We start from the raw sequence: 26,761 nt of genomic DNA on the forward strand, positions 1-26,761 counted from the left end.
CAATGTCTCGATAGATTTACACAACGTTGTACTTTGCAATAAAAGAAAGAGCAAATCAAAAGTTTTAGGAATCCGAGAATAAGCTTATTTTCATGAGTTCTGCACGATTTCGGATTTTATGTATAAAATGAATTCATTCACTCAAACCAAGTTAAAACAGCTTTTTCCTTCATATTTATCAATGTCTAGATCGACTTCAACAAAGAACAACATTGTATTTTGCAGTAGAAGAAAGAGCAAAACTGAAGGATCAGGAATCCGAGAATAAGCTTCTTTTCATACGTTCTGCATGATTTGGGATTTTATGTATAAAATGAATTCCTTCACTCAAACTAAGTTAACACTGCTTTGTCCTTCATATGTACCCATTTCTACATATATTTCAAGCATAAACTTCCTCATACTACCCTGAATGAGAAAGAACCACACTTGTGATTAAGCCATACGCCCCTTTTGAGGAGTTCTGCATGATTTGGGATTTTATCTATAAAATCAATTCCTTCACTCAAACTATGTTAAAACGGCTTTTACCTTCATATTTATCAATGTCTCGATAGATTTAAACAAAAAAACAACGTTGTACTTTGCAGTAAAAGAAAGAGCCAATCAAAAGTTTTAGGAATCCGAGAATAAGCTTATTTTCACGAGTTCTGCACGATTTCGGATTTTATGTATAAAATGAATTCATTCACTCAAACCAAGTTAAAACTGCTTTTTCCTTCATATTTATCAATGTCTAGATCGACTTCAACAAAGAACAACATTGTATTTTGCAGTAGAAGAAAGAGCAACACTGAAGGATCAGGAATCCGAGAATAAGCTTATTTTCTTATGGGCAAGTGGGAACTGCTTTGTCCTTCATATTTATCAATGTGTAGATGGATTTCAACTTCTTCTACTGCAAAGTCCAATGTTTTTCTTTGTTGAAGTTGATCTAGACATTGATGAATATGGAAGGACAAAGCAGTTTTAACTTGGTTTGAGCAAAGCAATTCATTTTATAGCAAAATCCGAAATCGTGCAGAACTCATGAAAGCAGGCTTATACTCGGATTCCTGAAACTTTAGATTTGCTCTTTCTTTTACTGCAAAGTACAACGTTGTTTTTTTGTTTAAATATTTCTAGACATAGTAAATATGAAGGACAAATCAGTTTTAACATAGTTTGAGTGAAGTAATGCATTTTATAAGCAAAATCCCAAATCATGCAGAACTCACGAAATGCTTTTTCTCGCTTTTCACTGCTTTTTACAAACTTTGGTCGGACGTTCACACCTTCTTGCATCCGAACACCTCCGCTTCTGCTTTTGATGATGTATATTCGGGCATTCGAACCTTTTTTTACCCGCTTTTTACAAACCATTGTCGGACTTTCACACCTTCTTGCAGCCGAACACCACCTCTCCCGCTTTTGATGATGTATGGTCCAGTATTCTTACCTTTTCTAACACATTTTTCAGCAATTATGGTCGGACATTCACACCTACTCACAGCTTGACACCTCCGCTCCCGCTTTTGATCATACAATGTCGGGACATCACTCCTTGTCTTACCAGCTTTTTACAAACTTTAGTCGAACATTCACACCTTCTTGCAGCTGAACACCTCCGCTCCCGCTTTTGATGATGTATAGTCGGGCTTTCGAGCCTTTTCTTACCCGGTTTTTACAAATTATGGTTGGACATTCAGACCCTGCAGCCGAACACCTCCGCTCTCTCTTTTAAACATACATTGTTGGGCATTCGCACCTTGTCTTACCCACTTTTTACAAACTATAGTCAGACATTCACACCTTGCAGCTGAACCTCCACTCCCTGTTTTGATCATGTATGGTCTGGCAATACTACCTTTTCTTCCCCCGTTTGTGAGTAATTATGGCTGGACATTCACACCTACTTGCAGTCGAACAGCTCTGCTCCCGCTTTTGATTATGTTTGGTTGGATATTCGAACCTTTTCTTAACTGCTTTTTACCAACTATTGTTGGACATTCACACCGTCTTACAGCGGAACACCTCCGCTCCCTCTTTTGATGGTGTATGTTCGGGCACTCGAACCTTTTCTTACCCGCTTTTTACAAACTATGGTGAGACATTCAAACCTTCTTGTAGCCGAACACATCCACTCCTGCTTTTGATGATGGGTATTCAAACCTACTTGTTGCCCGCTTTTCATTAATTATGGGTGGACATACACACCTTGTCGCAGCCAAACACCTCCGATCCCTGTTTTGATCATGTATGATTGGACATTCGCAACTTTTCTCACCCGCTTTTTACTATGGTCGTCCATTCACAGCTTCCTCTCCACCATACTTGTATGGTGGGATATTCACACCCACTTGCATCCGAAGACCTCCGCCCCCACTTTTGTTGATATTTAGTCGGTCATTCGCAGCTTACCCGCTTTTGGCAAACTATGGCCTTCTTGCAGCCAAACACCTCTGATCTCGTTTTTGATGATGTAAGGTTGGGCATTCAGACCTTGCTTCACCTGCTTTTCACCAAATATAGTCGAACAGTCACACCTTCTTGCAGCCGAACACTTCTGCTCTACCTTTTAGTGTTCTATGGGGTATTCACACCTATTTTTTCACCGCATTTTATTGATTATGGTTGGAAATTATCACCCACTCTTATCCGAAGACCTCTCCTCCTGCTTTTGTTAATATATAGTCGGGCATTCAAACCTTTTCTTACCCGCTTTTTACAAATTATGGTCGAACATTCACACCTACTTGCAGCCGAAAACCTCCGCTCCCGCTTTTGATGGTGTATAGTCGGGCTTTCGAGCCTTTTCTTCCCCGGTTTTTACAAATTATGGTTGTACATTCAGACCTTGCAGCCGAAAACCTCCGCTCCCTCATTTGATCATACATTGTCAGGCATTCGCACCTTGTCTTACTCGCTTTTTATAAACTTTAGTCAGACATTCACACCTTGCAGCTGAACCACCTCCGCTCCCTGTTTTGATAATGTATGGTCTGGCAATACTACCTTTTCTTACCGGTTTGTGAGTAATTATGGCTGGACATTCACACCTACTTGCAGCCAAACACCACTTTTCCCGCTTTTGATGATGTATGGTCCGGCATTCTAGTCTTTTCTAACACATTTTTCAGCAATTATGGTTTGACATTCACACCTTCTTTTAGCCGAACACATCCACTCCTGCTTTTGATGATGTATGGTTGAGCATTCGCACCTTTTCTTACCCATTTTTTACAAACTATGGTCGGACATTCACACCTTCTTGCAGCTGAACACCTCCTCCCCCGCTTATGATGATGTGTGGTTTGATATTCGAAAATTTTCTTTCATGTTTTCTAGCAATTATTGATGGACATTCAGACCTTCTTGCAGCCGAAAACCTCCGCTCCTTCTTTTGATCATACATTGTCGGGCATTCGCACCTTCTCTTACCCGCTTTTTACAAACCAGGGTCGGACTTTCACACCTTTTAGTAGCCGAACAACTCCGCTCCCGCTATTGATTGTGTACAGTCGGGTATTTTCACCTTTTCTTACCCGCTTTTTACCAACTATGGTCAGACATTCACACCTTCTTACAGTGGAACACCTCCGCTCCCTCTTTTGATGGTGTATGTTCGGGCATTTGAACCTTTTCTTACCCGCTTTTTACAAACTGTGGTCGGACATTAAAACCTTCTTGTAGCCGAACACATCCACTCCTGCTTTTGATGATGTATGGTTGCGCATTCGTACCTTTTCTTACCCATTTTGCAGTAACTATGGGTGGACATTCACACCTTTTTGCATTTTAACACCTCCCCTCCCGCTTATGATCATGTGCGGTTTGATATTCGAAAATTCTCTTCCATGTTTTCTAGCAATTATTGATGGACATTCAGACCTTCTTGCAGCTGAACACCTCCGCTCCAGCTGTTGATGGTGTATAGTCGGGCTTTCGAGCCTTTTCTTCCCAGATTTTTACAAAATATGGATGGACATTCAGACCTTGTTTCAGCCGAAAACCTCCGCTCCCTCTTTTGATCATACATTGTCGGGCATTCGCACCTTTTCTTACCCGCTATTTACAAACCATGGTCGGACTTTCACACCTTTTAGTAGCGGAACAACTCTGCTCCCGCTATTGATTGTGTACAATCGGGTATTTTAACCTTTTCGTACCTGCTTTTTGCCAACTATGGTCGGGCATTCACACCTTCTTACAGCGGAACACCTCCACTCCCTCCTTTGATGGTGTATGTTCGGGCATTCGAACCTTTTCTTACCCGCTTTTTACAAACTATGGTCAGACATTCACACCTTCTTGCAGCCGAATACTTCCGCTCCACCTTTTAGTGATGTATGGTTGGCATTTGCAACTTTTCTTACCCTTTCTTACCCTACTGATTGCTTAAGATTAAGTTGTTTTTTCTCAAACTACAACATTTTTTTAATTGTTGAAACTTGATTTGAAGTGGATAAATAAGGAGGACAAACAGTTTTAAGTCAGGCTGATAGAAGGAATTAATTTTATAGCAAAATCTGTATTTCGTCATATGTCGAGAGATGCTTATTGCTGAAGAAGTTCTTTCTCATTCTACAAAGTACAACGTTGTTTATCGTTGAAACTTGATTAGACATGAATAAATATGAAGGACAAAGCAGTCTTAACTTGGTTAGAGTTAAGGAATTCGTTTTATAGGAGAATCCGAATTCGTGCATAACTCGTAAAATAGAGCTTATTTTCGGATTCCTGAAGAATGAGTCTGGTTCTTTCTCATAATACAAAGTTTGTTGTTTATTGTTGAAACTTCATCAGAAGTGAAGAAATAAATGAATGCCTATCAACAAATGTGGGATCTAAACTCTAGTGCTTCCTCTAAAATAATTTCCTTTCTCAATTCAGAAATGTGTGTGTGTAAGTCACAACACCCGTGACACCAAAACGGCTTTCTTTTCTCTCTTTTCTCTACACTCTGCACTGTGAGCACACACACCAAATCAGAAAGGCTTTTTTCTCTCTTTTCTACATTATGGACTGTGGGGACACAAAACCGCTCTCTCTTTTTTTTTTTGATTGTGTGCCAGGGCGTTGTCTCACGTATTAGATTATGCTTACGATACGAATGGGTTTATCAGTCACATCAGAATCCATACATACTGATCCTCCTGTAATAAAATGGTCGGATCTTATCAAACACACTTTGTTTCTGGTGACAATCAAGTCAGCGAAACAGCGTATACACGTCAAGACACTGAATCAAGTTTGCCACAAGAACTCATAAGTTTGGCAGTATTGCTCTGCCGTCAGCAATCATACACCCATTTTATTTTCGTGAGACATGTGCAGGCACCTGTTCATCTACTGTTCTATCACTATGAATTAGTTTATCTATTATCAATAAGGATACTTCTACAACTACTATCAAAGTATGTCCAGACTTCTTATGTTGTCAGTTGCTATATATGAATAAGTGGGTAGCTACTGACAAGCATTAAGCATGTCACACAGCCCAAACATATAACATTTCAGGACACACCACACAGTTAACAACCACAGTGAAGCGTGTCAAAGCCCAAACATGTAACATTCAACAGGACACTTACACAACACATTCAAATCAAACAGTCAGACAACATACAAGAACATATACCCCAGCCGGCATTGCTCCCTGCCTATTTTCCTACAGCTCACTATGTGTGCGCACACCTTTGTTCACAAACTCTTCAACTTATACTCTTTTACCGAAGCTGCTACAGCTCGATTGGCCGAATACCCTTAGATCCTATTTCGGTGAATTTGACATCTGCCTTACATGTAACAGATTAGCGGTTTAGCAGTTTTAATTTAGTTTGAGTGAAGGAATTCATTTTATAGCGAAATCCGAAATCGTGAAGAACTCATGAAAGTAAGCTTATTCCTGGATTCCTGAAACTTTAGATTTGCTATTTCTTTTACTGCAAAGTACAACGTTGGTTTTTTTGTTTAAATCTTTCAAGACATGGTAAATATGAAGGACAAAGCAGTTTTAACATAGTTTGAGTGAAGGAATTCATTTTATTGATAAAATCCCAAGAGTCTGCTGAGAAAAGAGAGTGAATGCGAAGTAGACTTTAACACGGCTCTGGGAGCGAGCCGAGTGCGGGCTAACCGGGAGAATTGCTTGAAAGAAACGCGACACCGAATGAGCGGTCAGAACAAAGCCTCAATACGGTGTTCCCGTGGTGTTTTTGTTGCTGCCTTGTCTTTTGCACAGAGTAAAAGACAAGGCAGCCATCGAATAGGGCCCGATTGTTCCTACTTAGGCAGCCGAGGAGCAAGGGGGGGGGGGGGGGAGCAAGCATCTCAACCAAGCAAAGCTCACCATGGGGAAGGTGGCTATGCCAACTAGCCTGATGCCCTGCTCCCGCAGTGACGGATAATCGTACTCTGGTTTCTCTTCATAACGTACAAGTCTTTCGCCTTTTACTAAAGACTTCTGTGGAGAGCAGCACTAATGAGTTGTTTCTATTTTTGGCAGGCTTTACCTTTGCGGGTGAAGCCCTTTCTGTCTGTGCAAAAGAAATCTTGTTACTGTGCAGAGTGACTTCTCTGAGTAGAGTCGCCTTACTTGTTGCGACTGTGCCAATGTTCGAAGCTGGAGTGCAAAGTTGTTGCTTGAATGGTGCTTGCTGGAGCGTGCGGGAGTGCAAAGTTATACCATTTAAAAGGGCTGAAGAGTGCTCAGTGCAGCAGGTGGGCGGAGGTGCAAAGTGACACTCTGGCCACCTATGGCCATAAAAAGAACAGGGGTGTTAGCGGACAAGTGCGCATTGTGCCAGCAAGGGCCCTCGGACGTGAACCAGTGGACAGTTGTCGCTTCTCGGCCTTTTGGCTAAGATCAAGTGTAGTATCTGTTCTTATCAGTTTAATATCTGATATGTCCTCTATACGAGGACTACATATTAAATGGATTTTTAGCAATAGGAGTTGAAAAAGTAGCTTGCTCCGTTCACTCCAAGCATTGACCCCGTACTGCAGTGCCGCTGGGAACGGTGCGCTCTTCTCTACTCTTGTGAAAAAGCAAACAGCGGTGCAGGATGCAAGTTTCAGGGAGCCCAAGATGAAACTTTCTTTTAGTCTGCTGAGAAAAGAGAGTGAATGCGAAGTAGACTTTAACACGGCTCTGGGAGCGAGTCGAGTGCGGGCTAACCGGGAGAATTGCTTGAAAGAAACGCCATACCAAATGAGCGGTCAGAACAAAGCCTCAATACGGTGTTCCCGTTGTGTTTTTGTTGCTGCCGCTGTTTGCTTTTTCACAAGAGCGCACCTGTTGAGGGGGGGCCTGGGGGGGCCTGGGTGATGGTGGGTCTCAGGCCCGGGCTGCTGCGACTGGTGTGACCGGGTGGTTTGTTTGTTTGTTTTTTGTTGTTGTTTGTTTGTTTTTTGTAGAGGTCCTCCGGAGTGGGGTTGGGTTGAGTGGGGTGGGGCGGGATGGGTACCTTCTGGGGGTACAGTAGCTCCCAGAATATGGTCGCTGCAGGCCCCGAGCCTGGTGGACATCAGGCCCTCCTGTCCTGTGTTGGCTCCCTGGTAGCGGGGATGCCTATTGCAGCCAGTCCCTGGCTGCCCCCAGTGTATATCCCCATACCCCTCTCCCTTCTGGCTCCTGTACACAGCACACACTCACACATGAAGGGTTTTGGGGGCGTGTGTGTTCGGTGGGGTGTAGTGGACTCTGCAGTAGTTGCACTCTGCAGTTCCCACCCCTGTTTTAATTACACCTTAGACATTACTACTTATCAAACACACTCACACACACACATTAGGTCTTGGGGGGTGGTTACACTGAGTGGCATCTGGTGGGCGGGGCTCTTTGGGTATGTAGGCTGCCCAGAGGGCCACGCTCCCAGTTCTACAAGTTTGGCTGCCCCTCAATTTTAATTGCTCACTATTAGAAAATATTGAAGAGCCAGAAGGGTGAGGGGAGGGGTCTTCTTCGCACACCCCTGCTTCCTGGTTGCTGCTCGGGGCGGGAGGGGCCAGGAGGATTAATTAATTGTTCTGCTGGTTTGGGGTCTGTGGTGGCTGGGGGGCTGCTGGCCCCCTGGTGTGCCCGCTGCACTACACCCCAGCGGAGTCGAGGGAGGGAGGACGTGTGGATGTATGGGACATGAAAGTGTGTGTGGTAATGATTGGGCCTGGATCTTGGACTTGCTGTCGCCTGGCCTGCCTGTGCTTCTCCCGATGGGGGGGGCGGCGTGGCCTCTCTCCGCTGCTCGCGACTTCACCCACCTGTGGGCACGTCTTGACTCCCAGGGCACTTGGCCAGGGGTGCTGGGGCAGGCGCTGACCCACTGTGTGGCTGTCTGGGGCGCTTGGCCCTCCTGGGTATTGGGTGGGGCCTCTGCCGGGGGGTTTGGGGGCGCTCGGGCTCCTGGGGCCCGGATCCAGTGCACGGCCCATGTCTGGGCGGCTGGGGCCTGGCGACGTCGGTGGGCTGTTGCCCCTGGCTCCCGGAGGGCCTCTGCCCTATGCTTATGGGGGCTCTTTCCGGGGGCTTCCTCTGCAGTCTTCTGGGTGGATGCGTGGTTGCCCCTGCGGTGGGCTTCCTGGGTTCTGTGCTCTGTGGGGGCTGCTGGTGGCCTGGGTCTTGTGGCCCTCTCTGCCTGCTTCTGATTGCTTGGGGGGGCTGTGGATTGTGGCCCTGTACGCTTATACACTCATAACTAAGCACGGTTATCATGTAGGTCCTGTGCCATGGGTGTTGCATGTTCTCACACACACACAACCACATTCATTAGTCCAGTAGCATGGTCGCTAAGCAGTTGATGTATTATCATGTCGTCTCAGGTCATCTATATCCACAGCTGTGTTGTATGCGATGTATGTTCTGTTTTTCTCTTCTTTCCTCTTCTTCTTTCCTTGTACCCCGGTCCGGTTCAGTTCTATTACATGTCATTTATTGTAAACAGAAATAAATAAATGGGCATCAAGGGGAGCTTTACATTTATAAAACTTCCCTTGGCAAAGCAAATCTGTTTGGCATCAAAGGTATTCAGACTACAATTCTGCTGCCATAATGCTGAACACGATAAGGGGAAAAAAAAAAAAATAGTGAGCTGTAGGAAAATAGGCAGGGAGCAATGCCGGCTGGGGTATATGTTCTTGTATGTTGTCTGACTGTTTGATTTGAATGTGTTGTGTAAGTGTCCTGTTGAATGTTACATGTTTGGGCTTTGACACGCTTCACTGTGGTTGTTAACTGTGTGGTGTGTCCTGAAATGTTATATGTTTGGGCTGCGTGACATGCTTAATGCTTGTCAGTAGCTACCCACTTATTCATATATAGCAACTGACAACGTAAGAAGTCCGGACATACTTTGATAGAGTAGTTGTAGAAGTATCCTTATTGATAATAGATAAACTAATTCATAGTGATAGAACAGTAGATGAACAGGTGCCTGCACATGTCTCACGAAAATAAAATGGATGTATGATTGCTGACGGCAGAGCAATACTGCCAAACTTATGAGTTCTTGTGGCAAACTTGATTCAGTGTCTTGACGTGTATACGCTGTTTCGCTGACTTGATTGTCACAAGAAACAAAGTGTGCTTGATAAGATCCGACCATTTTATTACGGGAGGATCAGTATGTATGGATTCTGATGTGACTGATAAACCCATTCGTATCTTAAGCACAATCTAATACGTGAGACAACGCCCTGGCACACGATAAAAAAAAAAAAAGAGAGAGAGCGGTTTTGTGTCCCCACAGTCCATAATGTAGAAAAGAGAGAAAAAAGCCTTTCTGATTTGGTGTGTGTGCTCATAGTGCAGAGTGTAGAGAAAAGAAAGCCGTTTTGGTGTCACGGGTGTTGTGACTTACACACACACATTTCTGAATTGAGAAAGGAAATTATTTTAGAGGAAGCACTAGAGTTTAGATCCCACATTTGTTGATAGGCATTCATTTATTTCTTCACTTCTGATGAAGTTTCAACAATAAACAACAAACTTTGTATTATAAGAAAGAACCAGACAGATTCTTCAGGAATCCGAAAATAAGCTCTATTTTACGAGTAATGCACGAATTCGGATTCTCCTATAAAACGAATTCCTTAACTCTAACCAAGTTAAGACTGCTTTGTCCTTCATATTTATTCATGTCAACGATAAACAACGTTGTACTTTGTAGAATGAGAAAGAACTTCTTCAGCAATAAGCATCTCTCGACATATGACGAAATACAGATTTTGCTATAAAATTAATTCCTTCTATCAGCCTGACTTAAAACTGTTTGTCCTCCTTATTTATCCACTTCAAATCAAGTTTCAACAATTAAAAAAATGTTGTAGTTTGAGAAAAAACAACTTAATCTTAAGCAATCAGTAGGGTAAGAAAGGGTAAGAAAAGGTGCAAATGCCAACCATACATCACTAAAAGGTGGAGCGGAAGTATTCGGCTGCAAGTAGGTGCGAATGCCTGACAATGTATGATCAAAAGAGGGAGCGGAGGTTTTCGGATGCAAGGTCTGAATGTCCAACCATAATTTGTAAAAACCGGGGAAGAAAAGGTTCGAATGCCCGACTATATATTAACCAAAGCAGGAGGAGAGGTCTTCGGATAAGAGTGGGTGAGAATTTACAACCATAATCTATAAAATGCGGTGAAAAAAAAGGTGTCAATACCCCATAGAACACTAAAAGGTAGAGCGGAAGTGTTCGGCTGCAAGAAGGTGTGAATGTCTGACCATAGTTTGTAAAAAGCGGGTAAGAAAAGGTTCGAATGCCCGAACATACACCATCAAAGGAGGGAGCGGAGGTGTTCCGCTGTAAGAAGGTGTGAATGTCCGACCATAGTTGGTAAAAAGCAGGTAAGAAAAGGTTAAAATACCCGATTGTACACAATCAATAGCGGGAGCAGAGTTGTTCCTCTACTAAAAGGTGTGAAAGTCCGACCATGGTTTGTAAAAAGCGGGTAAGAAAAGGTGCGAATGCCCGACAATGTATGATCAAAAGAGGGAGCGGAGGTTTTCGGCTGAAACAAGGTCTGAATGTCCATCCATATTTTGTAAAAATCTGGGAAGAAAAGGCTCGAAAGCCCGACTATACACCATCAACAGCTGGAGCGGAGGTGTTCAGCTGCAAGAAGGTCTGAATGTCCATCAATAATTGCTAGAAAACATGGAAGAGAATTTTCGAATATCAAACCGCACATGATCATAAGCGGCAGAGGAGGTGTTCAAATGCAAGAAGGTGTGAATGTCCACCCATAATTACTGCAAAATGGGTAAGAAAAGGTACGAATGCCCAACCATACATGATCCTAACAGGGAGCGGAGGTGTTTGGCTGCGACAAGGTGTGTATGTCCACCCATAATTAATGAAAAGCGGGCAACAAGTAGGTTTGAATACCCATCATCAAAAGCAGGAGTGGATGTGTTCGGCTACAAGAAGGTTTGAATGTCTGACCATAGTTTGTAAAAAGCGGGTAAGAAAAGGTTCGAATGCCCAAACATACACCATCAAAGGAGGGAGCGGAGGTGTTCCGCTGTAAGAAGGTGTGAATGTCCAACCATAATTGGCAAAAAGCAGGTAAGAAAAGGTTAAAATACCCTATTGTACACAATCAATAGCGGGAGCAGAGTTGTTCCGCTACTAAAAGGTGTGAAAGTCCGACCATGAATTGTAAAAAGCGGGTAAGAAAAGGTGCGAATGCCCGACGATGTATGATCAAAAGAGGGAGCGGAGGTTTTTGGCTGAAAGAAGGTCTGAATGTCCATCCATAATTTGTAAAAATTGGGGAAGAAAAGGCTCGAAAGCCCGACTATACACCATCAACAGCTGGAGCGGAGGTGTTCAGCTGCAAGAAGGTCTGAATGTCCATCAATAATTGCTAGAAAACATGGAAGAGAATTTTCGAATATCAAACCGCACATGATCATAAGCGGGAGAGGAGGTGTTAAAATGCAAAAAGGTGTGAATGTCCACCCATAATTACTGCAAAATGGGTAAGAAAAGGTACGAATGCCCAACCATACATCATGAAAAGCAGGAGTGGATGTGTTCGGCTACAAGAAGGTTTTAATGTCCGACCATAGTTTGTAAAAAGCGGGTAAGAAAAGGTTCGAATGCCCGAACATACACCATCAAAAGAGGGAGCGGAGGTGTTCCACTGTAAGAAGGTGTGAATGTCTGACCATAGTTGGTAAAAAGCGGTTAAGAAAAGGTGAAAATACCCGACTGTACACAATCAATAGCGGGAGCGGAGTTGTTCGGCTACTAAAAGGTGTGAAAGTCCGACCCTGGTTTGTAAAAAGCGGGTAAGAGAAGGTGCGAATGCCCGACAATGTATGATCAAAAGAGGGAGCGGAGGTTTTCGGCTGCAAGAAGGTCTGAATGTCCAACAATAATTTTGTAAAAACCGGGGAAGAAAAGGCTCGAAAGCCCGACTATACATCATCAAAAGCGGGAGCGGAGGTGTTCAGCTGCAAGAAGGTCTGAATGTCCATCAATAATTGCTAGAAAACATGAAAGAAAATTTTCGAATATCAAACCACACATCATCATAAGCGGGAGAGGAGGTGTTCAGCTGCAAGAAGGTGTGAATGTCCGACCATAGTTTGTAAAAAATGGGAAAGAAAAGGTGCGAATGCTCAACCATACATCATCAAAAGCAGGAGTGGATGTGTTCGGCTAAAAGAAGGTTTGAATGTCCGACCATAGTTCGTAAAATGCGGGTAAGAAAAGGTTCGAATGCCCGAACATACACCATCAAAAGAGGGAGCGGAGGTGTTCCGCTGTAAGACGGTGTGAATGTCCAACAATAGTTGGTAAAAAGCGGGTAAGAAAAGGTTAAATTACCCGACTGTACACAATCAAAAGAGGGAGCGGAGTTGTTCAGCTAAGAGGTGTGAAAGTCCGACCTTGGTTTGTAAAAAGCGGGTAAGAAAAGGTTCGTATGCCCGAATATACACTATCAAAAGCGGAAGCGGAGGTGTTCGGCTGCAAGATATTGTGAACGTCCGACCAAAGTTTTTAAAAAGCAGTTAAGAAAAGGTTCGAATATCTAACCAAACATAAGAATGAGTCTTTTCCGCTGTAGAAATCCCGACTATAGACCATCAAATGCGGGAGCGGAGGTGTTCGGCTCTGAGTAGGTGTGAATGTCCGAATATAATTGCTGAAGAATGTGTTAGAAAAGGTAAAAATGCTGGACCATACATCATCAAAAGCGGTAGAGGTGGTGTTCGGCTGCAAAAAGGTGTGACTGTTCGACTAAAGTTTGTAAAGAGTGGGTAAGACAAGGTGCGAATGCCTGACAATGTATGATCAAAAGCGGGAGCGGAGGTGTTCAGCTGCAAGAAGGTCTACATGTCCATCAATAATTGCTAGAAAACATGAAAGAAACTTTTCGAAAATCAAACCGCACATGATCATAAGTGGGATAGGAGGGGTTCAGCTGCAAGGTGTGAATGTCCACCCATAATTCCTGAAAAATGGGCAAAAAAAAATGTGTGAATGCCCAACCATACATCATCAAAAGCAGGAGTGGAAGTGTTCGGCTACAAGAAGGTGTGAACGTCCAACCAAAATATGTAAAAAGAAGTTAAGAAAAGGTTCGAATATCCAACCAAACATAATCAAAATCGGGAGCAGAGCTGTTCGACTGCAAGTAGGTGTGAATGTCAGATCATAATTTGCAAAAAGCTGATGAGAAAGGGTGAGAATGCCCGACTATACATCATCAAATGCGGGAGCGGAGTTGTTCGGCTGTGAGTAGGTGTGAATGTCCAGCCATAATTACTCACAAACGGGTAAGAAAAGGTAGTATTGCCAGTCCATATATGATCAAAACAGGGACCGCAGTGGTTCAGCTGCAAGAAGGTTTGAAGAGGTTTTCGGATGCAATTGGGTGTGAATATCCCACCATACATGTATGGTGGAGAGGAAGCTGTGAATAGCCGACCATAGTTTGGAAAAAGCGGGTAAGAAAAGGTTTGAATGCCCGAACATACACCATCAAAAGAGGGAGCGGAGGTGTTCCGCTGTACGAAGGTGTGAATGTCCGACCATACTTGGTAAAAAGCGGGTAAGAAAAGGTTAAAATACCCGGCGGTACACAATCAATAGCGGGAGCGGATGTGTTCGGCTACAAGAAGGTGTGACAGTCCGACCATGGTTTTTAAAAAGCGGGTAAGAAAAGGTGCGAATGTCCGACAATGTATGATCAAAAGAGAGAGCGGAGATTTTCGGATACACGAAGGTTTGAATGTCCTACCATAGTTTGTAAATAGCGGGTAAGAAAAGGTTCGAATGCCCGACTATACACCATAAAAAGCGGGAGCGGAGGTGTTCCGCTGTAAGACGGTGTGAATGTCCGACCATAGTTTGTAAAAAGCGGGTAAGAAAAGGTTAAAATACCCGACTGTACACAATCATTAGCGGGAGCGGAGTTGTTCGGCTACAAGAAGGTGTGAAAGTCCGACCATGGTTTGTAAAAAGCAGTTAAGAAAAGGTTCGAATATCCAACCAAACATAATCAAAAGCGGGAGCAGAGCTGTTCGACTGCAAGTAGGTGTGAATGTCCAGCCATAATTACTCACAAACGGGGGAAGAAAAGGTAGTATTGCCAGAACATACATGATCAAAACAGGGAGCGGAGGTTCAGCTTCAAGGTGTGAATGTCTGACTATAGTTTGTAAAAAGCGGGTAAGACAAGGTGCGAATGCCCAACAATGTATGATCAAAAGAGAGAGCGGAGGTGTTCGGCTGCAAGGTCTGAATGTCCAACCATAATTTGTAAAAACCGGGTAAGAAAAGGCTCGAAAGCCCGACTATACATCATCAAAAGCGGGAGCGGAGGTGTTCAGCTGCAAGAAGGTGTGAATGTTCGACTAAAGTTTGTAAAAAGCTGGTAAGACAAGGAGCGATGTCCCGACATTTGTATGATCAAAAGCGGGAGCGGAGGTGTCCAGCTGTGAGTAGGTGTGAATGTCCGACCATAATTGCTGAAAAATGTGTTAGAAAAGGTAAGAATACTGGACCATACATCATCAAAAGCGGGAGAGGTGGTGTTCGGCTGCAAGAAGGTGTGAAAGTCCGACAATGGTTTGTAAAAAGCGGGTAAAAAAAGGTTCGAATGCCCGAATATACATCATCAAAAGCGGAAGCGGAGGTTTTCGGATGCAAGAAGGTGTGAACGTCTGACCAAAGTTTGTAAAAAGCAGTGAAAACCGAGAAAAAGCTTTTCGTGAGTTCTGCATGATTTGGGATTTTGCTTATAAAATGCATTACTTCACTCAAACTATGTTAAAACTGATTTGTCCTTCATATTTACCATGTCTAGAAATATTTAAACAAAAAAACAACGTTGTACTTTGCAGTAAAAGAAAGAGCAAATCTAAAGTTTCAGGAATCCGAGTATAAGCCTGCTTTCATGAGTTCTGCACGATTTCGGATTTTGCTATAAAATGAATTGCTTTGCTCAAACCAAGTTAAAACTGCTTTGTCCTTCCATATTCATCAATGTCTAGATCGACTTCAACAAAGAAAAACATTGGACTTTGCAGTAGAAGAAGTTGAAATCCATCTACACATTGATAAATATGAAGGACAAAGCAGTTCCCACTTGCCCATAAGAAAATAAGCTTATTCTCGGATTCCTGATCCTTCAGTGTTGCTCTTTCTTCTACTGCAAAATACAATGTTGTTCTTTGTTGAAGTCGATCTAGACATTGATAAATATGAAGGAAAAAGCCGTTTTAACTTGGTTTGAGTGAATGAATTCATTTTATACATAAAATCCGAAATCGTGCAGAACTCATGAAAGTAAGCTTATTCTTGGATTCCTAAAACTTTTGATTGGCTCTTTCTTTTACTGCAAAGTACAACGTTGTTTTTTTGTTTAAATCTATCGAGACATTGATAAATATGAAGGTAAAAGCCGTTTTAACATAGTTTGAGTGAAGGAATTGATTTTATAGATAAAATCCCAAATCATGCAGAACTCCTCAAAAGGGGCGTATGGCTTAATCACAAGTGTGGTTCTTTCTCATTCAGGGTAGTATGAGGAAGTTTATGCTTGAAATATATGTAGAAATGGGTACATATGAAGGACAAAGCAGTGTTAACTTAGTTTGAGTGAAGGAATTCATTTTATACATAAAATCCCAAATCATGCAGAACGTATGAAAAGAAGCTTATTCTCGGATTCCTGATCCTTCAGTTTTGCTCTTTCTTCTACTGCAAAATACAATGTTGTTCTTTGTTGAAGTCGATCTAGACATTGATAAATATGAAGGAAAAAGCAGTTTTAACTTGGTTTGAGTGAATGAATTCATTTTATACATAAAATCCGAAATCGTGCAGAACTCATGAAAATAAGCTTATTCTCGGATTCCTAAAACTTTTGATTTGCTCTTTCTTTTATTGCAAAGTACAACGTTGTTTTTTGTTTAAATCTATCGAGACATTGATAAATATGAAGGTAAAAGCCGTTTTAACATAGTTTGAGTGAAGGAATTGATTTTATAGATAAAATCCCAAATCATGCAGAACTCCTCAAAAGGGGCGTATGGCTTAATCACAAGTGTGGTTCTTTCTCATTCAGGGTAGTATGAGGAAGTTTATGCTTGAAATATATGTAGAAATGGGTACATATGAAGGACAAACCAGTGTTAACTTAGTTTGAGTGAAGGAATTCATTTTATACATAAAATCCGAAATCGTGCAGAACTCATGAAAAGAAGCTTATTCTCGGATTCCTGATCCTTCAGTTTTGCTCTTTCTTTTACTGCAAAGTACAACGTTGTTTTTTTTTTAAATCTATCTAGACATTGATAAATACCAGCCGAAACTCTGCTGCCGCTTTTGATAATTTATGGTTGGGCATTCTTACCTTTTCTTACCCGCTTTTTACAAATTATGATCTTACATTCACACCTACTTGCAGTCGAACACCTTCTCATCCACTTATGATCATGTGCGGTTGGGCTTTCGCACCTTTTCTTACCCATTTTTCAGTAATTATGGGTGGACATTCAGACCTTCTTGCAGCCGAAAACCTCCGCTCCTCTTTTGATCATACATTGTCGGGCATTCACACCTTGTCTTACCCGCTTTTTACAAACTTTAGTCGGACATTCAAACCTTCTTGCAGCTGAACCACCTCCGCTCCCTGTTTTGATCATATATGGTCTGGCAATAGTACCTTTTCTTACCCGTTTGTGAGTAATTATGGCTGGATATTCACACCTACTTGCAGCCGAACACAACCTCTCCCGCTTTTGATGATATATGGTCCGGCATTCTTACCTTTTCTAACACATTTTTCAGCAATTATGGTCGGACATTCACACCTACTCACAGACGAACACCTCCGCTCCCAAATTTGATAGTGTATAGTCGGGCATTCTCACCCTTTCTCAACAGCTTTTTGCAAATTATGATCTGATATTCACACCTACTTGCAGTCGAACAGCTCTGCTCCCGCTTTTGATTATGTTTGGTTGGATATTCGAACATTTTCTTAACTGCTTTTTACAAACTTTGGTCGGACGTTCACACCGTCTTGCAGCCGAACACCTCCGCTTCCGCTTTTGATGGTATATAGTCGGGCATTCGAGCCTTTTCTTACCCGCCTATTACTTACTATGGTTGGACATTCAAACCTTCTTGTAGCCGAACACATCCGCTCCTGCTTTTGATGATGTATGATTTGGCATTCGCACCTTTTCTTACCCATTTTTCAGTAATTTTTGGTTGGACATTCAGACCTTCTTGCACCTGAACACCTCTGCTCCCGCTTTTGATGGTGTATAGTCGGGCTTTCGAGCCTTTTCTTCCCCGATTTTTACAAATTGTGGTTGGACATTCAGTCCTTGCAGCCGAAAACCTCCGCTCCCTCTTTTGATCATACATTGTCGGGCATTCGCCCCTTGTCTTACACGGTTTTTACAAACTTTAGTCAGACATTCACACATTGCAGCTGAACCACCTCCATTCCCTGTTTTGATCATGTGTGGTCTGGAAATACTACCTTTTCTTCCCCCGTTTGTGAGTAATTATGGCTGGACATTCACACCTACTTGCAGCCGAAAAACCACCTCTCCCGCTTTTGATGATGTATTGTCCGGCATTCTAGTCTTTTCTATCACATTTTTCAGCAATTATGATCTGACATTCACACCTACTTGCAGTCGAACAGCTCTGCTCCCGCTTTTGATTATGTTCGGTTGGATATTCAAACCTTTTCTTAACTGCTTTTTACAAACTTTGGTCGGACGTTCACACCTTCTTGCAGCCGAACACCTCCGCTTCCGCTTTTGATGGTATATATTCGGGTATTCGAACCTTCTCTCACCCGCTTTTTACAAACCATGGTTGGACTTTCATACCTTCTTGTAGCTGAACAACTCCGCTCCCTCTTTTGATTGTGTACAGTCGGGTATTTTAACCTTTTCTTACCCGCTGTTTACCAACTATGATCGGAAATTCACACCGTCTTACAGCGGAACACCTCCGCTACCTCTTTTGATGGTGTATGTTCGGGCATTCGAACCTTTTCTTACCCACTTTTTAAAACCAGCGTCGGACTTTCACACCTTTTAGTAGCCGAACAACTCCGCTCCCGCTATTGATTGTGTACAGTCAGGTATTTTAACCTTTTCTTACCCGCTTTTTACCAACTATGGTCGGACATTCACACCTTCTTACAGCGGAACACCTCCGCTCCCTATTTTGATGGTGTATGTTTGGGCATTCGAACCTTTTCTTACCCGCTTTTTACAAACTAAGGTCGGACATTCAAACCTTCTTGTAGCCGAACACATCCACTCGTGCATTTGATGATGTATGGTTGGGAATTCGCACCTTTTCTTACCCATTTTTCAGTAATTATGGGTGGACATTCACACCTTCTTGCAGCTGAACACCTCCTCTCCCGCTAATTATCATGTGCGGTTTGATATTTGAAAATTCTCTTTCATGTTTTCTAGCAATTATTGATGGACATTCAGACCTTCTTGCAGCTGAACACCTCCGCTCCAGCTTTTGATGGTGTATAGTCGGGCTTTCGAGCCTTTCCTTCCCCGGTTTTTACAAATTATGGTTGGACATTCAGACCTTCTTTCAGCCGAAAACCTCCGCTCCCTCTTTTGATCATACATTGTCGGGCATTCGCACCTTTTCTTACCCGTTTTTTACAAACTTTAGTCGGACATTAACACCTTCTTGCAGCTTAACCACCTCCGCTCCCTGTTTTGATCATGTATGGTCTGGCAATACTACCTTTTCTTACCCATTTGTGAGTAATTATGGCTGGACATTCACACCTACTTGCAGCCGAACACCATCTCTCCCGCTTTTGATGATGTATGGACCGGCATTCTTACCTTTTCTAACACATTTTTCAGCAATTATGGTTGGAGATTCACACCTACTCACAGCCGAACACCTCCTCTCCCGCATTTGATGGTGTATATTCGGGCATACGAACGTGTTCTTACCCGCTTTTTACAAACCATGGTCGGACTTTCACACCTTCTTGTAGCTGAACAACTCCGCTCCCTCTTTTGATTGTGTACAGTCGGGCATACAAACCTGTTCTTACCCGCTTTTTACAAACTATGGTCGGACATTCAAACCTTCTTGTAGCCGAACACATCCACTCCTGCTTTTGATGATGTATGGTTGGGCATTCGCACCTTTTCTTACCCATTTTTCAGTAATTATGGGTGGATATTCACACCTTCTTGCAGCGGAACACCTCCTCTCCCGCTTATGATTATGTGCGGTTTGATATTCGAAAATTTTCTTTCATGTTTTATAGCAATTATTGATGGACATTCATACCTTCTTGAAGCCAAACACATCCACTCCTGCTTTCGATGATGTATGGTTGGGCATTCGAACCTACTTGTTGCCCGTTTTTCATTAATTATGGGTGGACATTCACACCTTGTCGCAGCCAAACACCTCCGCTCCCTTTTTTGATCATGTATGTTTTGACATTCGCACCTTTTCTCACCTGCTTTTTACTATTGTCGGCCAATCACAGCTTCCTCTCCACCATACTTGTATGGTAGGAAATTCTCACCCACTCTCATCCGAAGACCTCTCCTCCCGCTTTTGTTAATATTTAGTCGGGCATTCGAACCTTTTCTTACCCACTTTTTACAAATTATGGTCGAACATTCACACCTACTTGCAGCTGAATACTTCCGCTCCACCTTTTAGTGATGTATGGTTGGCATTTGCAGCTTTTGTTACCCTCTTTTTATACTGATTGCTGAAGATTAAGTTGTTCTTTCTCAAACTACAATTTTTTTTAATTGTTGAAACTTGATTTGAAGTGGATAAATAAGGAGGACAAACAGTTTTAAGTCACGCTGATAGAAGAAATTAATTTTATAGCAAAATCTGTATTTCGTCATATGTCGAGAGATGCTTATTGCTGAAGAAGTTCTTTCTCATTCTACAAAGTACAACGTTGTTTATCGTTGAAACTTGATTAGACATGAATAAATATGAAGGACAAAGCAGTCTTAACTTGGTTTGAGTTAATTAATTCGTTTTATAGGAGAATCCGAATTCGTGCTTATTTTCGGATTCCTGAAGAATGAGTCTGGTTCTTTCTCATAATACAAAGTTTGTTGTTTATTGTTGAAACTTCATCAGAAGTGAAGAAATAAATGAATGCCTATCAACAAATGTGGGATCTAAACTCTACTGCTTCCTCTAAAATAATTTCTTTTCTCAATTCAGAAATGTGTGTGTGTAAGTCACAATACCCGTGACACCAAAACGGCTTTCTTTTCTCTCTTTTCTCTACACTCTGCACTATGAGCACACACACCAAATCAGAAAGGCTTTTTTCTCTCTTTTCTACATTATGGACTGTGGGGACACAAAACCGCTCTCTCTCTTTTTTTTTTTTTATCGTGTGCCAGGGCGTTGTCTCACGTATTAGATTATGCTTACGATACGAATGGGTTTATCAGTCACATCAGAATCCATACATACTGATCCTCCCGTAATAAAATGGTCGGATCTTATCAAACACACTTTGTTTCTTGTGACAATCAAGTCAGCGAAACAGCGTATACACGTCAAGACACTGAATCAAGTTTGCCACAAGAACTCATAAGTTTGGCAGTATTGCTCTGCCGTCAGCAATCATACACCCATTTTATTTTCGTGAGACGTGCAGGCACCTGTTCATCTACTGTTCTATCACTATGAATTAGTTTATCTATTATCAATAAGGATACTTCTACAACTACTATCAAAGTATGTCCAGACTTCTTATGTTGTCAGTTGCTATATATGAATAAGTGGGTAGCTACTGACAAGCATTAAGCATGTCACGCAGCCCAAACATATAACATTTCAGGACACACCACGCAGTTAACAACCACAGTGAAGCGTGTCAAAGCCCAAACATGTAACATTCAACAGGACACTTACACAACACATTCAAATCAAACAGTCAGACAACATACAAGAACATATACCCCAGCCGGCATTGCTCCCTGCCTATTTTCCTACAGCTCACTATGTGTGCGCACACCTTTATTCACAAACTCTTCAACTTATACTCTTTTACCAAAGCTGCTACAGCTCGATTGGCCGAATACCCTTAGATCCTATTTCGGTGAATTTGACATCTGCCTTACATGTAACAGATTAGCGGTTTAGCAGTTTTAATTTAGTTTGAGTGAAGGAATTCATTTTATAGCAAAATCCGAAATCGTGAAGCACTCATGAAAGTAAGCTTATTCTTGGATTCCTGAAACTTTAGATTTGCTCTTTCTTTTACTGCAAAGTACAACGTTGTTTTTTTTGTTTAAATCTTTCTAGACATGGTAAATATGAACGACAAAGCAGTTTTAACATAGTTTGAGTGAAGGAATTCATTTTATAGATAAAATCCCAAGAGTCTGCAGAGAAAAGAGAGTGAATGCGAAGTAGACTTTAACACGGCTATGGGAGCGAGCCGAGTGTCGGCTAACCGGGAGAATTGCTTGAAAGAAACGCGACACCGAATGAGTGGTCAGAACAAAGCCTCAATACGGGATTCTCGTGGTGTTTTTGTTGCTGCCTTGTCTTTTGCATAGAGTAAAAGACAAGGCAGCCATCGAATAGGGCCCGATTGTTCCTACTTGGTCAGCCGAGGAGCAAGGGGGGGGGGGCAAAGCTCACCATGGGGAAGGTGGCTATACCAACTAGCCTGATGCCCTGCTCCCGCAGTGACGGATAATCGTACTCTGGTTTCTCTTCATAACATACAAGTCTTTCGCCTTTTACTAAAGACTTCCGTGGAGAGCAGCACTAATGAGTTGTTTCTATTATTGGCAGGCTTTACCTTTGCGGGTGAAGCCCTTTCTGTCTGTGCAAAAGAAATCTTGCTACTTTGCAGAGTGACTTCTCTGAGTAGAGTCGCCTTACTTGTTGCGACTGTGCCGATGTTCGAAGCTGGAGTGCAAAGTTGTTGCTTGAATGGTGCTTGCTGGAGCATGCGGGAGTGCAAAGTTATACCATTTAAAAGGGCTGAAGAGTGCTCAGTGCAGCGGGTTGGCGGAGGTGCAACGTGACACTCTGGCCACCTATGGCCATAAAAAGAACACTGCTACAAGTGCGCATTGTGCCAGCAAGGGCCCTCGGACCTGAAACAGTGGACAGTTATCGCTTCTCGGCCTTTTGGCTAAGATCAAGTGTAGTATCTGTTCTTATCAGTTTAATATGTCCTCTATACGAGGACAACATATTAAATGGATTTTTAAGAATAGGAGTTGAAAAAGAAGCTTGCTCCGTTCACTCCAAGCCTCGACCCGGTACTGCAGTGCCGCTGGGAACGGTGCGCTCTCCTCTGCTCTTGTGAAAAAGCAAACAGCGGTGCAGGATGGAAGTTTCAGGGAGCCCAAGATGAAACTTTCTTTTAATCTGCTGAGAAAAGAGAGTGAATGCGAAGTGGACTTTAACACGGCTCTGGGAGCGAGCCGAGTGCGGGCTAACCGGGAGAATTGCTTGAAAGAAACGCGACACCGAATGAGTGGTCAGAACAAAGCCTCAATACGGTGTTCCCGTGGTGTTTGTGGCTGCCTTGTCTTTTGCACAGAGTAAAAGACAAGGCAGCCATCGAATAGATTGTTTCTACTTGGTCAGCCGAGGAGCAGGGGGGGGGGGGGGGGGCAAGCGTCTCAACCAAGCAAAGCTCACCAAGTAGGAACAATCGGGCCCTTTTCGATGGCTGCAACACCTGAAAGAGATATTGATGCGAGACCCGATCAAATGCTTTTTCAAAGTCTAAATTTAAGATGACAAGCCGGGTGTTTCTGTCTCTAGCGTAATCAATGATGTCTCGAATCAGTACGAGGCTGTCGGTGAGTTGTCTCCCTGAGATGGCACAAGCTTGGTCTGGGTGAATTACCTCCTCTAAAACAGAGGACATCTGTGTCGCTAAAACCTTGCTAAAAAGTTTACAGTCAAAGTTTAAAAGTGTGATGGGCCTCCAATTCTTTAGGTCAGTCTTATCATTTTTTTTATAAAGTAGAGTCACTATTCCCACTCTAAAACTGTCAGGCAGTCGGTCGAGTTTTTCAAAATCTTTAAAAACATCTAAAATGTCTGATGATAAAAGGTCCCAATAGGTCAGATAGAATTCTGCAGGAAGCCCGTCTAAACCCGGAGCTCGACTTCTCTTAAAACCTGTTAGGCATTTTTTAAACTCTAAAGCAGTAAAATTCTGTGTCAAGTGTGCATTCTCTTTTACGGTTTTGTCAACGAATTTTAAGATTTCTGCCGATGTTTCCAAGTGCACTGGTTTCTCTTTGTACATGTTACTATAAAAGGTATGTACAGTTTCAATCATCTCTTGTGTGGATTTTGTTAAAAACCCATCTTCTCTTTTTAGATTTTGAATACACTCCTTTTTATTTATAACTTTCTTTCTTTTTCACCTTCCTCAATTTCCTGCTCCCTGCTTCTTACAAAAATTCCTTTACTCTTTATTTCTGCTAAAACTGACATTTCCTTTTTGACATCTTTGATATCTTCTTTAAAGTCTATGCCACACTGATTTAGTTTAAAGTAGCGCTGTAAGCGTTTATGTAGTCCCATCATACATCTATTCTCTTTCCTTTTTTTACGTTTACCTTGCTGTTTAAAAAAAGTCTGGGTCATTTCCTTCACCATTTCCCACCATTGTGCATGTGTTTCGTAGAGGTCTTGAAGGGTCTGCCACTCTTTATAACATTCCCTGTACTGACTGACTATGATTTCATCCTCCAACAGGGAACAATTGAGTTTCCACAGACCACTTCCTACCGTCACACCAGAAGGGGGTGAAAGGGTGCAGGAGAGCATAAGGTGGTCTGAAAAGAAAACAGGGGTTAATCTAACATCAGTGGGTGGGCAATCTCTAGTAAAGAAATAATCAATGCGAGAGGCTCTGGTGCCATCATGACTAAACCAGGTGAAGCCCTCCTCTCTGGGATGCATGGTTTTAAAACAGTCAGTAAGCTTAAAATCCCTGCATATGCCCTGAAGTAAAATCGAAGTCTTATCCACTTTAAAATCTACCCCTGCTCTTTTTCTATCTTTCCTGCTCAAGATACAGTTAAAATCCCCTCCTACAACTAAAGGTACTTGCCCTAGCATGTAAAGCTGTATATCTTCTAAAAGGTCATACCTTTCATTTTTTCCATTGAAACCATAAATATTTAAGAGGTTAAAGTCTTGCCCCATAAAATTCAAGTGTGCTAAAAGTGCCCGTCCGTCTCTCACCACTGTGCTACCTTTCACCAGAACATGCGGATTTTTAATTAGAATGGCCACACCATCATTTTTATTTTGATTTGAGCCACTCCATATCGATAAATGGGGCCACATTTCCTCCCATTGTCTATGGTTTTTTTAAAAAGGTAGTCCACATTCTTGTATTAAAAACACATCTGATTTTATGGAGTCTAAGAAGGATAAAATACTCTGGGCTCTTGTCTTTGATTTCACACTTCTCACATTTAGTGTTGAGAAGGTGAGAACCATTAAAAGCATAAAGGAAAGTAGGTATGTCAATTTCGTTTTTCTAAGTTATCAAAACAAATTACACACAGGTTATTTCTTGGGAAACTAGCTCTTCCTTCATTTCTTTAGGTGAAAAGTGAGTAGGGTGATCTATATTTCCTTTTCGGACTCTCGGTGTTGGCCTCTGACGCAATGTTGCATTTAACTTTGAGTCCCTGGGGGTTGATTGCAGAGCTGAAGTTAAAAAGGAGACCTCATTTGGTGAGTCGGAGGGGAAGACTCTAGGTTCTTCCACTGAAGAACTGTCTGAAAGGGACCTAACCCTTCCCCTCTTCTCTGATACCACTGGGGAATCAGAGGCTCAGATGCCTTCCTCTTCGGCTGTTGACCTTCGGGGAGGTGAGTATCTTCACTAGACTCACCTGTCTGCTCTTCCTCCTCATTTAGCGTAGCTCCACCCTCTGCCTGTGAATTCTCACAGACTTCAACACTGAGTGGTGAGGCCTCTACAGGCCCCTCCCCTTTTTGCTCCTCACTTCCAATCCAAGCTTTTGGCGGGAAGTTTGAATTTATTGGGTCAACCTCTTCACTTTGTTCACCAACTGCCACCTTTGGTCCTTCTCTTTGTTGGCTTGACTGTGGCTTTACCGTCTTTAATTTGTTGGCAGTAGATTTAGGGCAATCTCTGAAGAGGTGATTTAATTCTCCACAGAGATTACATTTCCTGCCATTTGGACACTCTCCAAAAGTTTGCCCAATTTCTCTGCTCTTCCCACATAACACCTTGGTACAAGCCTCAACCAGGTGCCCATGCTCACCACACTTGCGGCAGAACTTGGGCTGCCCCTGGTAGTGGATGTAACCTCGGTTTTCAAGGTGGCCAGAGTGTCGCCCACCCGCTGCACTGAGCACTCTTCAGCCCTTTTAAATGGTATAACTTTGCACTCCCGCACGCTCCAGCAAGCACCATTCAAGCAACAACTTTGCACTCCAGCTTCGAACATCGGCACAGTCGCAACAAGTAAGGCGACTCTACTCAGAGAAGTCACTCTGCACAGTAAGAAGATTTCTTTTGCACAGACAGAAAGGGCTTCACCCGCAAAGGTAAAGCCTGCCAAAAATAGAAACAACTCATTAGTGCTGCTCTCCACAGAAATCTTTAGTAAAAGGCAAAAGACTTGTGAGCTTTGCTTGGTTGAGACGCTTGCTCCCCCCCCCCCTGCTCCTCGGCTGACCAACTAGGAACAATCGGGCCCTATTCGATGGCTGCCTTGTCTTTTACTCTGTGCAAAAGACAAGGCAGCAACAAAAACACCACGAGAATCCCGTATTGAGGCTTTGTTCTGATCGCTCATTCGGTGTCGCGTTTCTTTCAAGCAATTCTCCCGGTTAGCCCACACTCGGCTCGCTCCCATAGCCGTGTTAAAGTCTACTTCGCATTCACTCTCTTTTCTCAGCAGACTCTTGGGATTTTATCTATAAAATGAATTCCTTCACTCAAACTATGTGAAAACTGCTTTGTCCTTAATATTTACCATGTCTAGAAAGATTTAAACAAAAAAAACAACGTTGTACTTTGCAGTAAAAGAAAGAGCAAATCTAAAGTTTCAGGAATCCGAGAATAAGCTTACTTTCATGAGTTCTTCACGATTTCGGATTTCGCTATAAAATGAATTCCTTCACTCAAACTAAATTAAAACTGCTAAACCGCTAATCTGTTATATGTAAGGCAGATGTCAAATTCACCGAAATAGGATCAAAGGGTATTCGGCCAATCGAGCTGTAG

At 42.6% G+C, this 26,761-nt stretch overlaps 4 non-coding genes and 1 pseudogene across 4 annotated transcripts; 4 read left to right on the forward strand and 1 right to left on the reverse strand.

Annotated features, from left to right (window-relative positions):
- The first annotated feature begins 6,391 nt into the window (after positions 1-6,391).
- On the forward strand, positions 6,392-6,505 carry LOC140286406 (U5 spliceosomal RNA). The gene has a single exon (XR_011911224.1). It is a non-coding gene; the product is annotated as a U5 spliceosomal RNA (small nuclear RNA).
- Positions 6,506-6,821: 316 nt separating this feature from the next.
- On the forward strand, positions 6,822-7,012 carry LOC140286402 (U2 spliceosomal RNA). Its single transcript, XR_011911220.1, has one exon. It is a non-coding gene; the product is annotated as a U2 spliceosomal RNA (small nuclear RNA).
- A 15,200-nt stretch (positions 7,013-22,212) lies between these two features.
- LOC140286411 (U5 spliceosomal RNA) lies at positions 22,213-22,326 on the forward strand. Its single transcript, XR_011911228.1, has one exon. It is a non-coding gene; the product is annotated as a U5 spliceosomal RNA (small nuclear RNA).
- A 308-nt stretch (positions 22,327-22,634) lies between these two features.
- LOC140286403 (U2 spliceosomal RNA) lies at positions 22,635-22,818 on the forward strand. The gene has a single exon (XR_011911221.1). It is a non-coding gene; the product is annotated as a U2 spliceosomal RNA (small nuclear RNA).
- A 3,250-nt stretch (positions 22,819-26,068) lies between these two features.
- On the reverse strand, positions 26,069-26,177 carry LOC140286422 (U5 spliceosomal RNA; annotated as a pseudogene).
- Positions 26,178-26,761: the final 584 nt, after the last annotated feature.

Source organism: Leuresthes tenuis, unplaced genomic scaffold (assembly GCF_036924035.1).
Source record: "Leuresthes tenuis unplaced genomic scaffold, fLeuTen1.0.hap1 SCAF_91, whole genome shotgun sequence".
NCBI classification, from domain to species: domain Eukaryota; kingdom Metazoa; phylum Chordata; class Actinopteri; order Atheriniformes; family Atherinopsidae; genus Leuresthes; species Leuresthes tenuis.